This window comes from Crinia signifera, chromosome 3 (genome assembly GCF_055691185.1).
Source record: "Crinia signifera chromosome 3, ASM5569118v1, whole genome shotgun sequence".
In the NCBI taxonomy this organism is placed as follows: Eukaryota; Metazoa; Chordata; class Amphibia; order Anura; family Myobatrachidae; genus Crinia; species Crinia signifera.
In genome coordinates this window covers 325,164,779-325,178,312 of record NC_139219.1, presented here as the reverse complement: position 1 = coordinate 325,178,312, position 13,534 = coordinate 325,164,779, and the positions used below count along the sequence as shown (strand labels likewise).

The window sequence follows — 13,534 nt, the reverse complement described above, 5'->3', positions numbered from 1 at the left end:
CAGGATGTTGCAGCTATACTGTATGTATGCTCAGCTAGTAGTAGTACAGTAGTAAATGCTAAAGTCACATTACCCTACTTGTATACAGTATAACATAATATAATATTACTGGGTTGGCTAGCCAGAAAAGTAAAAGTCGCATTTTCAACATAAATATAATGACATACAAACACTAAATAACAGAAGGGTCACTTACCATGATGACACCCGTGTGGCCCTGAAAGTTCCAGGTGCTGGACCCAGGAAAAAGGGGTGGGTCATGGGGCTATGTGAGTGGGCGTGGTTTCAGCACTCCGGGGTCTGGGAGATATCTTTTTCACGTGTCGATCTTGATATGGAAGTGTTCATATTTATTAATACATATGTACAGTATGACAACATTCATATAATATAAATATAAATAAGGCAGACGTACAACCGACTGCGCTCTGAGTCCTGCGTCTCCAAGTTGGGAGAGAGGGCTTATTAGCTAAGTGCGCAGTCCTGCTGTAACATCGATGTTTACAAGTGTGACTGGTAACTTCCAAATGAATCCTGAGTGCTGTATCTATGGGAAACGCAGGGACAATATACATCACCGCTCCCGTTAGCTGAGAGAGAGGCTCCTGCAGACCTCAAACCTCCAGGGGGATGGAATCAGGAACAGAAGAACCGAGAATGGATTTTTAATGGGTTTTTAATGCAGGCAGTGAGTCAGATGTAACATGACTAACTTAGTGATTGATTGGAGATGGTCTATGATAATATACTGGAACTGCATGTACCGGAGGCCTCTGATATACCATAGCACCATGTCCAGTAAGGACCAGGACACGGCTGTGCAAAGGTCGTACTTACTAAATATGGATATAAATATATATACACACAGTATACACCACCATGCTGTATATTTCATTTTTTTCACATTATTAATATTTTCTATTGCAGTTTTTGTAACCTATATCTGAGCTGGGTCAGTGAACGGTACCAGCAGTGGCATAACTAGAATATTCCCCCCCCCCCCCCCCCCCCTAGATCGCACCTCCTCTAGCATCCCAAAAAAACTGTCTGCTGCATGGGGGCAGCCATTTTCTGATAGTTATTTTTCATTAGAACTGCAGGAGGAGACGGAGCCAGGACAAGATCTGCGCTGCGGGACCCTGAATGCGGAGGCGGCGGCATGCAGAGGGGTAAGGGGGGTTTAAATTTACTTGGGTGGGCAGGTGGGAGGGGGAGGGGGGCGGCACTGCCAATATGTCCCGCCCCCGGCCACACAGACGCATACTAGTAGTAACTATAGCCCCACGGCGCAGACCGGCACCCACAGTCCCTCAGCGCCTCCCCGCCACAGCGGGGGCTGTGGGGCTATAGTTACACCACTGGATACCAGCTTACCATGCTGTATCTGACCAGGGCTATTTTAATGTCTAGGCACAGTGGGCATTTAGCCTGGGTCCCACAATTCTAGGGGCCTTGAAGTAGGGGCTGGTGGTGGTCGCACAATCAGTGCGGTGGGGCAGCATTCTCTTCCTGCCTCTCAGCCTGCAGCCAGACAGTGAATGGCTGTCAGTATGTCGATTGGTGAAAGGCTGAAGCAATCCACCAGTCAGAGTGCAGCATTATCTTCCTGCCTTGCAGCCAGACAGTGAATGGCTGTCAGCATGTCGATTGGTGAAGGGCTGAAGCAATCCACCAATCAGAGTGCAGCATTCTCTTCTTGCCTCTCAGCCTGTAGCCAGGCAGTTATTGTCTGCAGTCAGAGAAGGCTGTGCAAGAGTTTGGGAAGCCCAGATAATGCTGTCTCAAGATAACATTATTATCTCAGGGCTCACTCTGCTGTTTTCTGTTGGGGGGGGGGGGGGGGTGTTTATTTCAAGAACGGGAAATGCAATGGAATTGGGATTTAAGGGCTTGGAGAGAGTATATTTCTCCTCCATTTGCCCTTTAGTACATTCTGGTGATACTGAAATAAGTGTGAAAAATAACTTTGATAAATATGCCCGTGCTGGGGGAGTTTTATGGAGAGAGATAAAGTACCAACCAGTCCGCTTCTAACTTCTATTTTTCAAACCCAGCCTGTAACATGACAGTTAGGAGCTGATTGGCTGGTGGTTTATAACTCTCCATTTTATCACTTTTGAAGCTTAGTACATATGTCCCAAGGAGAGAAAGCTGGGAAGTGTGTCTGAGGGCCCAGGTTTGCTGATGTTATCGTAGACTGTATATACTCATGTGGTCACAGGCAGGGAACCAGCGATGGTCCGGTTATCACCGGCTGTCACGCCCCAACAGTGCGCAGCAGGGGGAGACTGCGCTATTTATCTAGCAGGGAAACTTATTTATTTTGGCTGCGATAAAGAGTCCTTCACCAAAACCTTAACCCCGTATCGCTCATCTCCTGCTGGATTCATGTGAATGTTTTTCATAAAGAAAAAAAAATGTTTTTATTTAAATAATTTTATAGCAGCGGATCCAGAATCATATTGTGTGTTCATAGACGGGGGCGCGACTGATGCTAATGGATAACCAAATAAGCAAAGGGAACTGTGGACTCTAATTGTTGTCTAACGCTAACCTAAACCCCAAATTGTGTGCTGAAAAAGGTGATGCTGAGGTGATGTTGCCCATATCAACCAATCAGATGCTGTCTATCATTTTCTATGGTGCAACAGGCAAGTGAAAGACAGATTCTGATTGGTTGCTATGGGCAACATCACCTAATAATTTTTATAAGCTTTAGCAAACGTACCCCTACTGTATGTTGGTGTTGAATATCCACATTCTGACCCCGCCGCCGATGTTTACGGTTTGAGCATTTGCAAACCCCGGGAGCGAGCGGCTTTGGCGAGTTCACACTCATCGAGCCATTCGCTCTGGGAAGGGAGGGGCAGGGGGCGGTAGCAGTGGATCACCCAGTGTTTTATGGCCATCCCCGCTGGGCGGTCATCTATGAACACAGGCGTGGTGATGCCTGAGCGGCGCAGGCGGCTGACATCGTGTGACGTCAACGCCCTCCCCAAATTAGCCGTATAGCGGGCAGTCTAGATTGTCTTTTATCACCGAAGCGGAGAAAACGATTTCAATGGTGAGCGATCTCGCCCCCATTCGGCCGTTTGTGGGGGGATGTGCTAGCAAGGTACAGATGAAGCCAGCCGATATATACACAGCGCTGGCGGGCTCTGGTGGGGGGGTACGGCCGGCGGACGGGAGGGGACGCACGAGCATCTTACACGCTCGGCGTCCCATTGCCGAGAATGGGGAGAGCAAGCGACTCGTGCGCATGTGTGCCCCGTTCTGACGGACGGGGCAGGGGAGGCAGATGGCGATCAGATCTAATGAGACCTTCTCCATCTGTAGAGAGGTCATTCGTGCGGTGGAGGGGGCAGACATTTATCTGTTCGCTAGGCTGCGAAAATACGCAGCCCAGCAAACAGGTCTGAATCAGGCCCCATGTTGACATATATGGCGTTGTTGTGGTGAGTAAATACCCAATTTTGAGAGGTGCTCATTCCCAGCATCTGTGGGGGATGAATCCCACTTGTCCTTCAAAATGGGTGGGGGGGGGGGGGTGTGATTTTTACCTATTTCCCACTAGTCCTGATGACAGCAGGGCAGCCGAGAGGAATGCCGGGTGCCGGGCCCCGGTAAAATTGTGGGAGCGTGGCCTAAGTGTGGGAGGTGTGGGCACCTCCCACACTTAGGCCACACCCCCAAATGTTTAGAGGAAGGTGAAAGAAAACTCTAAAAACTGTATACTCAGCAGCAGCAGCAGCAGCAGCAGCACACCAGGGGCAAACGCAGGATTTTCAGAAGGGGGTTTCCAGTGGGGCGGAGCAAAGCACGGAGATGGACACTTAGGTGACCCAGTATATGCCGGGTCAGTTAAAGTATTGGGGCCCCTACTGATCCTCCAGCGGTAGGGGTGGGGGAAGCTTTGATGTCCCGCGGGTGGTAGGGGGTATTATATCAACCGCTCAGCATGTAGGGCCTGGATCAGTAATTTCCACTTATTACCCCTTTACTGCACAGATGTTGGGAGATGGGGTGGGAGAAGGGGGCATTGGGCTGAATGAAGGGGCCCTGATATTTAACTTCCAGAGTGGTAGAGGATGTTTAATACGCAGAGGAGGGGTGTATAGTGGAGTGGGCTTATTATTCATAATTTTCTGGTGGGGGGACAGCTTGCTTGACTGCTGATATCTCCAGTTCCCGGAAATAGATTTCTCAGATTTTAATGGAATTAAAAACTAGAGAATCCCACCTACCAAATGGTACTGGGGACTAGGGGATCAGAGTTCAGGAGGCAGAGCAATCTGCCAACGAGCAAATAAAACAACATACCAGGTGTGGGAGCTGGAGCAGTAAACAGCTGCTGGAAGGCTGATATCTCTGGTTCTGGGAAAAGTAGAGACAAGCTACTAGTGTCCATCAAAGGGGGAGAGTCCCAGCTTTTGGAATATACCCTCAGAAAAACTCTAAGTCAGACAGAACCTGAAATATCTTACTGGGAAGAGCAATTAACAGGCTTGGATGGGGACCACTCATTTGAGGTCAGATATCTCCAGTTCCCAAGGGCCGATTTTTAAAATTCTTGTACCCACGGAAAGAGGGGACCCTCAGCTTTAAGCATAGGGTCCTTAGACTCCTGGGGGGGTTTCTGGGTACTCAGAAACCCCCCCTGCGTGCGCTACTGGCACACACCTACAGCATGTGCTGTGCTGACAGCAGGCTCAGCATGACCTCTCACGCCGTCAGTGAGACACTCCTGCTGAGCCTGCTGTCAGCACAGCACATGCTGTAGAAGTGTGCTGTTGCTACACGGGAGGTACGGAGGGTGAAGAGAGGGGCCGGACCTTCAACAAGCCTGGGCCCGGGTGATTAGTACACCCCCCCCCCCCCTCCCTCTCGGCTGCCCTGGATGACAGACGAGGGCTGCAGGCAACTATGGGATTGCTATTGGGAAGTGACGGTAGAGGGTGCTTAAATCCCTCTATCTCCCCCACCATTGCAGATAATAAGAGGGGAATGAGTGTTAATCCTCCACACTGTCATGCAACCCAGGGCACCCTGAAAACCAAGATGCACCCGTACCAGAAAATGACAGGCTTCTGTGTGAAGTGACGGGCCCCTTAGCACTTATCGCCTGGTGATCCCCTGTGGCCCCCACAATGAAATCTTGCACACATTACAAACTACATGCATATATATTTATTTTTTTAAATATATCAAAAATGGAAATACAGTATCTGCTATAGATGCCTATCTGCACCTCCTTAAAGTACCACCGGCCGCGGGGTATCCAATTTCCTCTGATTGATCCAACAGCCACCAAACAAAGCGACTTCTCTCGCACGGATGATTCCGCTCCGAACAGCTGCAGAAAAGAAAAAAAAAAGTTGAAATATTTGTGTAAACTTTTTCCCTAAGCGCCGGAGTTCTAGGCAGGTTCCCCGGATCAAACGCTCGCAGCGTGTACAGAAGAGAGTGTGTGGTTAGCACAGCAGTTGTGACAGAGCTTAGGAAAAGTGCTGATTCTTATCGAGACCTCCTTCAACCAACCCCGGGGCGTTCAAAGCCGTCGCTACTACGCTGGGGCCTCTGTGCCAAGATGGTATCCCCAGGGGGGCGAGGATCTGCCGCAAGCTCCCAGAGGCTGTTTGTGACTAGAATGCTTTGACGCCGCTAGCAGCGCTGAACCGGTGCCCAGAGCACAGCGAGCGAACCTTCAAGTCCAGCTGTATATGTTTAGCTTGCAGCGCGTTCGGGAAAAGAAATGACATGTTTTTCACATTCCTTGCAGCTGCGTGTCAGTCATTGTAGGTGAAGTTTTAGAAGTTGGAGGAGCTGGGGAACAAACCAGAAGTATTTGCAATCAGAGCGTTCTAAGCATGGAGACTTATATCAAGTGTTTGGTTGCAGTTGTTAACCTGCAAGCAGAGGTGTCAGGATAGAGGGTAAATGGGGTGCCATGATCTTGGGATGGAGGGCCCTGCCCCAAAAACAAGTGACACTGTACTGAATACAGAAAGGGACAGTCTATCAGTTTGCAGTGTATTAAACGCACTGGATCGTGACAAGTAGTTTGCAGACTGAACATTGCGACAGGGGGGGGGGAATGGCCCTCAGTGGACTACGTGTGGCAGAATTTGGGGCCCATTTACTTCATATTTTCGCCTAATCCCTGGAAACTGGTGTTTTCCGGGAATTAGCTGCAAATATTCAATAGTAAATAGGCCCCGCAGAGGTCAGAGCACTAGGCAAAGGAGAAAGCAGCCTTGTTTGAGGCCTACATTAATGTGAGGCTGGCAGTGTGAACTAGGGGCACTGTGGTATAATGTGACCTGAGGGCACTGTGTGTGGGATATTGTGAACCAGGGCACAGGTATAACGTGAACTGGAAGCACAACAATTTACCGTAATGTGAAGTGAGGGCACCATAATGTATCATTAATCCAGTGCCTCCATCCTCCATATACCAAATACCTTCCATGTCTCCATTCTCCTCTGGAATCGCTTCCAAACCATGTCCCCAAAGGGGCCTGTCACATCCTTCAGGGTTGTTTTGTGACTCACCTGTTCCAGGGTTTCTGGGGCTTTGGTCGAACTCTGCACGTTCTGTGTAATCTGCAGCGCTCGGGACGCAGTGGGCGGCAAGGCCGGGGGTTTGGCTGTCAACATCCAGTTGGGCGTTTGAGTCGCATGAGCGGCAATGGCGGGCGTGCAGCCTCCTTAGGGTGCGCCCATCTACAAAAAACTTTCTTCTTCACCTTTACCGACCAATTGCAGCCAGCAGTATCTGAGTGTACACACTGGGGATTTTGCTATCGGATAGACAGACTTCCCAGCGCTGCACCCGGGAACTGGTGTCCGTGAGTTACCAACAGCCCTCAGGGCAATACTGTCATTATCTGCTTTTTAATGGTTGGAATTACAGGGTTATGGCAATACAACCCCCTACCTATATTTATTGATATCACATGTTGATTCACCTAGGCACTAAATTGTGAACCTGTATTGCATGGAGGATTTCTCTCTACAATTACCTCACCCTGTCACCCTGCCTATACCAGTTGATGCCATATTTAAATGTATTGATCTACCTTAGGTTTTAAAGTGTGACTCCGTATTTATAGGGGATTCTTTCCTTCATATATATTTTCACCCTGTCACATACGTGGGACTTGTTCCCTCCATTTAAAAAATTTCAACATTGAATATAGTGTATTTGGGTAAGGTCGACACATAGTGTGTGCCGACACAAGACTACAGACCAGGACTGCATTCTAAACCATTGTGTATATTCCATCATAGATATCCATCTGACTGGGAGTTATATGCACTAATTGTGAACCTGTATTGCATGGAGGATTTCTCTCTCCAATTACCCCACCCTGTCACCCTGCCTATACCAGTTGATGCTATATTTGAATGTATTGACTGACCTTAGGTTTTAAAGTGTGACTCCGTATTTATAGGGGATTCTTTCCTTCATATATATTTTCACCCTGTCACATACGTGGGACTTGTTCCCTCCATTCATCAAAAATTTTCAACATTGAATATAGTGTATTTGGGTAAGGTCGACACATAGTGTGTGCCGACACAAGACTACAGACCAGGACTGCATTCTAAACCATAGTGTATATTCCACCATAGATATCCATCTGACTGGGAGTTGCATGCACTAAATTGTGAACCTGTATTGCATGGAGGATTTCTCTCTCCAATTACCCCACCCTGTCACCCTGCCTATACCAGTTTATGCTATATTTGAATGTATTGATTGACTTAAGGTTTTAAAGTGTGACTCCGTATTTATAGGGGATTCTTTCCTTCATATATATTCTCACCCTGTCACATACGTGGGACTTGTTCCCTCCATTCATCAAAAATGTCCACATTGAATATAGTGTATTTGGGTAAGGTCGACACATAGTGTGTGCCGACACAAGACTACAGACCAGGACTGCATTCTAAACCATTGTGTATATTCCATCATAGATATCCATCTGACTGGGAGTTATATCAATTTTTGTTAGCCCATTTCTTTCTTGGGCTTGCGGCCAATTAGAGCAAGATATTCAGTCTTATGTGAAGTACAGATTGTGCATCTTCTGAAATCTCCTCCATTTTTACTACCTTTGCACGGTATAGCAGCGACCCACTAGGAACAATACCAGAGTGCACCCTGTGCTTCCTTCTGCAATTCACTACCCAGATATACCGCTCAACCATTGTTCACTATGTCTACATGCGTACACACTGGACAGTAGCGTATACCTGGGATTAAAGTGAAATTGCTCTTCTTTTCTGGCATCTCCCATAGTCGGGGTTCTCTCATCCCCAGGGGACCCATTACCTGACTCTGCGCTGTCACTGTATAACAGGGCCAGGTTGGTCACCCCTGGAGACAGCAGAAACCTCCTTTTTGTCTTAACTCCTGTACCTGTGACGCTCGCAGAGTCCGCTCAACTGTGCAGTTGTCCGGTTGCCATCATATGCACAGGCAGCAGCCACTAGGCGAGCATTTTCAACCCAGGTACTTCACCACAATTCTCAATTTCTCTTGGATCTTGCAGTCCAATTAGAGTGAGATTACACACAGTTTTCGACCATTAGAAAGTAATTAAGATAACAATAAGTTGTACTGCCAGACAGTGTGCCATTTGTTACGCATTTATTAGATATGTGTTTATGATAACCAATATGGTTAATTGAAGACGTGCTTAGTCTGAAATAATCCTTTACAGGAATACGCTGATATTACAGCCATATTGAACAGAGGCATTTAGCCCATTTTCAGACCCAGATATCATATTTTCACGATCTTTTCTCAATTTTTTCTATTCATGTTATCTGTATGTCCTCGTCTCATGTTCGTCTCTTGATCCATTAACAGGATCAATTTTAGTATTAATAAAGTTGATATTTTAGACTAATACGTTTATATTATAGAAGGCAGTGCCCCACCCGGGAGTTTCTTTCCTGATATTCTCCCTTGAATATCAACCCGTTTCCAATTGTACTTACCATACTCCCCGGGAGCACCTCCACAACGAGATTATAACATAATTTATTCACTCACATGTTGACTGGAGTTTAACCTTCTTACCTGTTAGCAAATCAGTCCTGTGCACCTGGCCCCCATCCCCTCCCCCTTTCCCCATTTTTCCATCCAGGTGCGCCCATCTCACCAGAGAGACATTTATGCCTTCAGTACGAATGAGCGTCGGTGAGTGACGCAGGGACGTCAGTGACGCATCAAGACCAAATAAAAGGCACTTCCAGCTCCAGCGTTTCCTGTGTCTTGTCCTGAGATTCCTGACTACCTGTGATTGATTTGTTTTCCTGACTACTCTCCTGCCTAATCCTGGTGTACCGTATCCAGAGACGACCTGTGTTTGACTTTGGCTTGTTTGCTTTCCTGATTATTCTCCTGAGTGTGGTACGGGACTCCGACAGTCATTATCCCGATGTCGGGATCCCGACTGCCCGGAGTCAGACAGCATGGCGAGCGCAAAAAAGCCCCTTGCGGGCTCGCTGTGCTCACCACGCTGCAGGCATGCAGGCTACGCAAGTCACCTATTCTATTCTCCCTCTATGGGGGTCATGGACTCCCACGAGGGAAAATAGCGGGTGGCCGTCGGGCACCCGGCTGTCGGCGTTTTGACAGTCGGGATCCTGACGTCGGGTAAACGACTGTCGGGATCCTGATTGTCGGGAACCCGCCCGGCACCCATTCTCCTGCCTTATCCCAGTGTACAGTGAACATCCTCACGTATGACCCAGCCTGACCTTGGACTTCCTATTGCCTTATCCTTCGGCTCCTGCTTTGCCCGTTTCATTCCTACCTGGCTAATAGGACCATGAGCTTTCCTGACTGCACTCCACCTGTTTACCAGGGATTACCAGTCCTAAGTGGAGAATCTGATCAGGGGACCGCGACCGTCCATAACAGCGAAGCCCAAATCCCAACTGAAGGGGTCATTGGTGAACACCTATGGCGCGGTAAGATTCCACACCCCTGCATCAAGTCTAGCCAATCTCCGGGCCCGGTGATCAACGTCATAAGCCTGAGAGCGCGACAGGGCCCAGCGAGGAATTGAATTTGAGATGTCTTCAGTACCTGATTGATTGGAAGGCTATGGTCCTGAGGGGTGGTCCTAGGTCTTCAATGGCTTTGGCTGCCCGTGGAGATGGAGAGTCCACAGCAGATATTGGATATATCATACCTTGGGGTGTTACTAAAGGATACATTTGATAAAGGTTCTACAAATGAAAAGAGGTGATGTAGCAACCAATCAGATTCTGTCTTTTTTTTCTAGGGTGCAATAGAGAAATGACAGCTATAATCTGATTGGTTGCTGGGAGCAACATCCCCTCTTTTCATTTTTAGCAGCTTCAGTAAATTTACCCCATAGTGTGGACGAGACAGCATTTCCCCACATAATGTGGAGGATCCAGATCAGGTTTTGGGAGCAGTAGCAGAATCCCAGGTGTGTAATCAGCAGCACCTGGGATTTCCTGATATAAGGGTTTCCAGGGCAGAGTCACCTTGCTCTTGGTGGTGGAATAGCCGCCCAAGTGATAGGCCGGGGGTGTTTTAGCATAGGGACCACTGGAGCCTATCTGTCAGGCGCCGGGGGCACACTCTGGCAGGGAAGGGGTGCCCGGCCGCCCAACAGCGTAGCGTCTGGTTACTCGGCAACCAGAGACGCTAGCCGTCTCCACATCAGGAAGCAACCCCCGGCAGAAGCCGTCGGGGTTGCTTGGCAACGGAGGACGCCTACGACAGGCGCCGGAAACACCTCTCCCTGCTCTGGCGTTGCTGGGCAGCGTGCAGGACGCTGTCCAGCGCGCGTTATCCCAGCAGGGATTAATTAGGCTACTGCCCATTGGTTACACTCCCTTTTTAAGGGGAGTCAGCTCAGCCAGACCCCGCCGGTGATAGCTTCCGCTCTGACGCTGTCACCTGCCTGATCCCGCTTCTCCTGTTCCCGTGCCTGTCTGTTGCTGCTTGGAGCCATCCTGATCCTGTCAGTCAGTTCCTGCTACTGTAAGTTCCCCTTTTGGGGGTCTGGTTCTTTCCCCTTTTGCAAGTTGCCCGCCTGGGTATTGTTTGGTTTATTAACCCTCCGTTTGATTTTCTTGAGGGCATCTCCAGCAGTTGCTGGGTTTTCAGTTTCCCCTGTCTGGGGTTTGCCAGTTGGGGTTATCTTCTTTGTTCTGTGCTTGTGCGTATCGTTTTGTCGTGTGCTTTGGTGTGGTGTATTTATATTGTGTATGCGACGTGGTCGCTGGCGCCTTTAGCCGCGTTAGTTAGTTTCGGCAAGTTGCCTTTTTCCTTAATTTCAGTTAGGGTCCCTCAGCTAGATTATCCTTTTGACTGTACCCTGAGGGGGTCCCCGGTTCTTTGTTCTTACCTAACTCCTGGCTGCACCGGAGCTAGGGCGGGCTTAACTCGCCCTCTCAAACGTGGCGGCTACAGGCGAAGCCTAGTTCTCGCAGGAACCGGTCACCCAACTCTGGGGGTTAACAGAGGTAGCATAGGACTCCACCGTGGCTGTCCTAAACAGCAGTCCCGGCTACGGGTGCACACCCGAAACGTAACACTATCAAGAGTCTGTTATGCTGAGAGTGCATGTATGCTACTGCCTTCATCTGAGTCCTGGTGTTTGTGATCCTTGTCACACTAAATATTTGGCGATATCCCCCGAAAATTGTTACTAGACCCCCCTAATGTCTCATCAATCTCAGCTCACTGCACAATGTATAGGTTATTGTCAGTGATAAGAATGCTATCCCCAGCTGTAAGCGGTAATAATAAATATGAGCTGGATGTCATTACATTGTCAAATTTCCTCTCAGTTGTTTATGTAAATACGGTTAAAATCCTGCAGCAAATCCCACAAGTGCCTGAGCACAAGCCTTGCGTAATATTTAAAAAAGACAATTCCAAAGAATTGAGTAACCTTTTTTTTACATTAGATAAAATGGTTTAAAAAATAAATGAATGAATCTCCCGAGAGGCAAAACGCACCAACCTTATCTAATAGTGTCATTAATACATGGATTGGTGTCTTGTAATTAAAGACCTGTCACGGTTTAATTCCCCTCAAAAGATAAATAGTTCGGTCAAGTGAGAGCCCAACAGACACCAGCACTATCAGAATCAGACAACAAGCCATTACGTTCAGACTGGGAAAGTTCAATATCTGTGTTGTTTTAAATAACTTAATCCAGCAGGTGTCTGCGTAACTTCAAACAAGTCAAGTCAAGAAGATGTGAGATCACCAATGTTTTCATTAAAAGAAAGTGAGAGTTGTTGGCAATTGTTAGGGAAGGATGTCTCGGAATTATTTTACTTATTAGAGCTACCCAAGGTGCTTCCTGGGACACAGCAGAAGCAGGGAAGGCACCTACCTGGTTCAACAGCGATCTCTTGCGTCTTTGTATGGCAAATTGCATTGTGATATACAGTAATTATATCCAGGTCCTTCCCTATCCAAGAATGTTGGAGTCTCCCTCCAAACCTAACTCCCACTAGCAGCACAGTCTTCCTGTTCTTCAGGGGCTTCATGCATTAACCCAAGATGCCACTGAGATCACTACTGAGCATGTACAGGATTGCATACCCTCCAACTGTACCGAATTTGCCGGTACAGTACAGTTTTTTAACAGTCTGTACCGGCAAATATAGATTGTACCGAATGTACAGTTTTTTCCAGATTGCGGCGGTCAGGCACTGCGCATAATTTCCCTCCTAGCTCCCCGGGCTCAGCTCCGTTTTTGCCACTCGGTTCGCCGGCCCTCCCCCGTTCCGAAGAGTGCATTGCGGCCGGTCCCGTGCGCCATGATGTTACACGCCGGGACCGCGCACCCTGTGCATCAATGGAAAGCAGGAAGTCTCTGCCCTCATTCTCCGCATCCCCAGACAATTGTGGGCATGAAGGGCTGAGTGGGGTGCGGTGGCCTGCCAGCCCTGGCGCATGTGATGGGGGGATCATCTTCGCATCGGAGCCTGCTGCCTGCATGAACTTCACAGCACATCCATGTAGCACATAGGTGGCTGGGCTCAGGACAGTGGCGTAACTATGGAGGGTGCAGGGGGTGCAATTGCTATGGGGCCCGGCCGCTGGGGGGGCCCGAGGTCCTAGCAAGCAATCCCCTGCACCCTTCTGAATGTTTTTCCTTTTATTACTAAAAGAGGTGCCGTGGTGCGCCGCAGCGCAGAGTGAGGTTTCCCGTCCTGGAAGAGAGGGAGGCGGGTTAGGGTTGGGCCGCCGGCTGCATAGAGCGCTACAATAGAGGGCGCTGCAGCTCACTTTTGTAATTGCCAGGCGCTCGCTGAGATAATGTGTTATTGGCGGGCGCCCGGCGCGCGGCTCCTCCATCCTGTACTTCAGCAGGATGCACGGGATGTCGGACTCAGAGGGACACTGGTGGCACACTCCGTCCAGGGGAAAGGCTGTCAGGATGACTCCCACCACACGCAGACAGGTAACCATATAGAGGTGGGGGCTGTCATCCTCACCACCAGGCTGCCTGCGACCCC

At 48.9% G+C, this 13,534-nt stretch overlaps 1 long non-coding RNA gene across 1 annotated transcript in view; it reads right to left on the bottom strand.

Annotated features, from left to right (window-relative positions):
- Window positions 1–5,260: 5,260 nt before the first annotated feature.
- LOC146062810 (uncharacterized) overlaps window positions 5,261–13,534 on the bottom strand; it is a 29,518-nt gene continuing 21,244 nt past the window's right edge. The window contains exon 4 of the long non-coding RNA XR_014471531.1: window positions 5,261–5,353. This is a non-coding gene — a long non-coding RNA (uncharacterized LOC146062810). The remainder of the gene's footprint in view (window positions 5,354–13,534) is intronic.